This window comes from Babylonia areolata, chromosome 18 (genome assembly GCF_041734735.1).
Source record: "Babylonia areolata isolate BAREFJ2019XMU chromosome 18, ASM4173473v1, whole genome shotgun sequence".
NCBI lineage: Eukaryota > Metazoa > Mollusca > Gastropoda > Neogastropoda > Buccinidae > Babylonia > Babylonia areolata.
The window spans coordinates 44,026,974-44,031,973 of record NC_134893.1 but is presented as its reverse complement, the minus strand read 5'-3'; positions in this window follow the sequence as shown (position 1 = coordinate 44,031,973).

Sequence of the window (5,000 nt, the reverse complement as noted above, 5' to 3'; positions counted from 1 at the left end):
TTCTCTTCTATAAACTCTTTGATGATCACAGTCATCTATCTATTTTGACAATCGTTAAAGTCGTTGTACTTTGTTGACAGTTGTCTGTTTTTGCCATTTTTGGTTGGGGTTGTCTTACAGCTTCTATGATCTTCACCTTTAAAAATCCTTTGTTTGAATTAGAAAAGAAAGAAAGAAAGAAAAAAAGATAGGGCACAATCGACATTTCCTGGCCTTACTTTGAAAAAAAAAAAAGTTCTTCATGTGAAGCGTTTAGATAGAGCCTGGTCTCCGACCGAGGACAGGCGCTATATTTGTGTCCATATCATTCATGTCATGTGTGGTGATATGTTTTGGTGGAAATATTGTTTGATGACAGACATTGGCTGTATCTATAGTCCTTGATGACGGCTACTGGTCCGCAGTTGACGCGTAAAGTCTTCCTGTATGCTCACAGCCTTATGTTTTAGGAGGAGGAGAGCCGCTCAGTGACAGTAACTGTTGTATGATGACTGTTGTAGTGGCTCGGAGTGCTGTGTAGTTTTGATGCTGTTCGCACTTTGTGGGGGTGGTGGACGTTATGATCAGCAAAGTTTTGAAGCAACAGACCCTAATGTCTGGCCGCGCCTGTCTGTGAACTAAAGTCGGTGTCACAACCAGCACCAGTGAACAGTCAAGCAACAGATGTAAAAGTGTCTTCAGTTTTGACATGCCACGCTGTGGCATGAATTCGTTCTGAACGTGCATTTTGCGCAAATTCGGCTGGGTTGTACAACAGCATGAACAAATGAGGGAATTAAAGGTGTGATGCTGTATTTAGCTGATATATTTCTCCACACTCATCATGAATAATCTTGAAAAAATAATGGTGAATGGGTTGGAGATGTTTGATTTCCCCCTCAAACCACAATAAGATAATGCTATGGTTTTCAATGTTTTTGTATTGGAAGTTAGCAAATAATGAGGCCAGGAGATGAAATGATTAACAAATAGTAAAGAGTGGTAACTCTCTCCATTCACAAGGTCAAGTCAGTGCTGCTTACGCTGCCGATTCAGCTACCACACAGTTAAATATGTCACAACGAGCACCAGTGAAGAACACTTCCTGTCTGGGTTTGTTCCAATGTACCTTTTATTGACTCACTTGTGTAAACAAAGTGAGTCTATGTTTTAACCCGGTGTTCGGTTGTCTGTGTGTGTGTGTGTGTGTGTGTGTCTGTGTCTGTGTCTGTGTGTTCGTGGTAAACTTTAACATTGACATTTTCTCTGCAAATACTTTGTCAGTTGACACCAAATTTGGCATAAAAATAGGAAAAATTCAGTTCTTTTTAGTCATCTTGTTTAAAACAATATTGCACCTCTGGGATGGGCACAAAAAAAAGAAAGAAAAAAAAGAAGCCTAATTATATGCAAACTGCATTTACTGTTATATTTATATTTTTTGTATTCTCTAAACTTGGCACTTTGATCTGATATTCGACCCAACAACAAGAGCAGTCATAATTATCATTTTTTGTTCAAACAGGAACTTCTTTTGCTAAGCATGGAAGTTTTATTTATTTTGCAAACGTTTTGGTGCAGATAGTAAAAAAGGGAAATTACTCTAATTAATGCTAGGGGACTTAATTTGCTTTAAACTGATCTTTCTCATCTTAAACATTACATTTTGAAACAAGAGAGGCAAGGCCTTCAAGACTCACTTGTGATGCACTTTAAAAAAAAAATCCAAGCTTTTTATATATTGAGTATAATTTCAAAATGTAATGTTTAAGATGAGAAAGATCAGTTTAAAGCAAACCAAGTCCCCTACAGAGTAATTTCCCTTATTTTACTGTCTACACCAAAACGTTTGCAATAAACAAACTTCCATGCTTAGAAAAAGAAGTTCCTGTTTGAACAAAAAATGATAATAATGACAGATCTTTTGTTGGGTCGAATATCTGATCAAAGTGCCAAGTTTAGAGAATACAAAAACTATAAATATAACAGTAAATGCATTATACTCGATACATAACAAGCTTGGTTTAAAAAAAAAAAAAGTGTATCACAAGTGAGTCTTGAAGGCCTTGCCTCTCTTGTTTACCTGTGTGCTAGCTGAATCGGTAGCGTAAGCAGCACTGACATGAAGTTGTGTACCTTGTGAATAGAGAGAGTTACCACTCTTTACTATTAATTTTGTAATGTTTTTGAATATTTCATTATGAGCGACATAAACAGTGTCGGAATTTTTCATGTTTTTTTTTTTCTCATTTTCACCGGAAGGCCTAAAATGCCTTCGCTTGCTATATTTCAAGGTGAAGTTGTTTATTTATTTATTTTATCAGCATCGCTCTTTGTGTTTATTTCTTTGTTTTAAACAGAATTGTATTACGAGCACATCTAGCTCTTTTTCTGCAACAGTGTATGCTTTTGATCGCTGGGATCAAGTTTGGTAACACAGACATAAAGTCTGAGCCCGAAAACGTGATGGGAATTTGGATCTTCGTATTAAAAAAACATCTGTTACATGTACGGACTGTTCTATGACACGAATCAGTGTCATCTGGGCGTTTTGGGTTTCTTGAGATATGAGGTATGTTCAGACTTCGTCTCTCTCTCTCTCTCTCTCTCTATATATATATATATATGTGTGTGTGTGTGTGTATTTATGCATGTATAAATGGATGCACTTTATGTGTGTGTGTGTGTGTGTTTCTTTGTATGTGACTGTGTGCTCGCACGCGCATGCCCGCGCTTTTAAGTTTGCGGTTGCGATGCGAGTGACTTTCATTTATTATGTTTTTTAAACGGGAAGCAATTGTCCTGTGTGATCATGATCATGCCCCAGGTAACAGATTGTGTCCTCACGTTTTGCCCGTCATCACCGGTTGTGTATCTGTGCCTGCTGTGTCTGAAGTTTTGATAGAGTTCATCAGCTTAGGTTGCGGGGCGAGCAACATATTAAGCTCCCCCCCACCCACCCACACACACAGGCGCACTCTCTCTCTCTCTCTCTCTCTCTCTCCTTGAATTTCATTCGTATCTTCATTTGCGTTGGCAGAAAAAGAAGAAGAAATCTTCGACAAAAGCAAACACAATTCGATCGGCAATCGAACGTGCTTTATATTTGTTTTTCACAATGATTATGATACAATACGATAAAATACCGCTACCTTATACATAAAAAAATCAGGATTAATCCCCCCCCCCAACTCAGCTCTTAAAACACACACACACACACACACACACACACACAGTAAAATTCTATGGAAACAAAAGGAATAAAATTCAGAATTTCTCTTTAATGCAGCAGTTATACTTCTGATTAAAACAACATCACACGATGAATGCCATAGCAACAATACCACACGTACCCCCGTGATACCTGTCACACCGTATGACAGTATGATTATGGACAGCCAACTGGTTCCCTGCAGAGTCAGTGAAGCTGCATGTATGGTGATATTGTGACCCTGTACCACATAAACTGTTGGTCTGAAGTATCGGGGGAAAACAAGTTGGCAATGACGACGAGATTAGAAAAAAAACAAACAACGGTATATGAAAAGAACCATAGGACTGGTACTGTCAAAAGACTGGTCATAAAAAAACACAACAAAAAAACAAAAAAACGTAACTGCACCATTTCAATCTTCCAAAAGTGCGCCATCAAAAGAACCGGTCACATAATAACTGAATCGTGTAGCACAATCTTCCGAAATGTGTGCCAAAGGTTGGTCATTAATCCCCCCCCAATAAAACCCTGACCATCATGACGTTCCCAACTCTGTGCCCAGGGGCAGGTAATGTAAATCTGGACCCTGAAAAATGGACATCCAAACATAATGAAACATTTTTATCATTCATCAAACTCTTCAACGGCTTACCAAACACAAATACTTAAAAGATTTTATTTTAAAATTCACCTCCGATACGTTGTTTTTGTTGTTTTTTAAATGCTCCGTTTATGTATGTTGGGGTCACACTATCGCTGTAAAGTCCTTATTTTTGACAAGTTCGCAAAGCTTTCCTGCTTTTTTGGATTAACGAAAAATGCTAACCTAAAACATTGGACGTAGAAATACTTGAACACGAAATATGTGCAACATACAACAAAAAAAACAACCTGGAAAAATGTAGAAGTTAAGCGGAGAGACCAACAAATAATTTCGTAGGAACAGCACTGTATGTTTGACTTTGTCGTTTCAATATATAAACCGATGTAAAATGAAACAACGGATACCATCAGTGTCAGTGACTTGACAAGGCTCGACGTTGTCAGAAAAGTCAAATCGAGACGATCGAATGTAAATATAAACTGGACCAAACCATAGGCCTTTGTTTGAAGTCAATGAATCTGTTGGTTTTTCAATATATATATATTTTTTTTTATTAATAATATACAATTCATCATCAATCAGTGATTCAATTATATTGTTATACCAAAAAGTAATGTCAATTTTTCAATTCACTCCATTTCTCACGTCAGGATTTCGATCTAGTGTTTGTGTGTTTGCCGTGCGCGCGCGTGTGTGTGTATGTGTGTCAGTGTGTGTGTGTGTGTGTGTGTGTGTGTGTGTGTGTGTGTGTGTCTGTCAGTTGTGTGTGCGTGCATGTGTGTTTTTATGAGTGTCTGAGTGTTTGTGTGCACCGTGCGCGCGTTCCTGTGCATGTGAGCGTGTGTCTGGCGTGTGACTGTATACACCGTGCAGTGTGACTGGGCATATGGAAGCAAATACAATTAATTAGGGAAGAAGACTACGCTGAGAAGGCTGGAAATGGGACATATCACTTTTACACAATCCATGTAGGTACAATCTATGCATCTGCTTTAAGCTTGAGACATGACAGTGTGAACACCAGGAGCAAAGAATCCGCACAGTGTGTGTCACGGTACCGGTGGGTAGCCTCCCCTCTTCTTTCACCGTGTGGTTTGCAGTGGGCATCCCCCACCAACAGTCTGTATAAGCGTGCTGATATGCCGCAACGTATGAAAAGCGCATCCAGATACTATACATATGAAATACTATCGCTGCTAATAA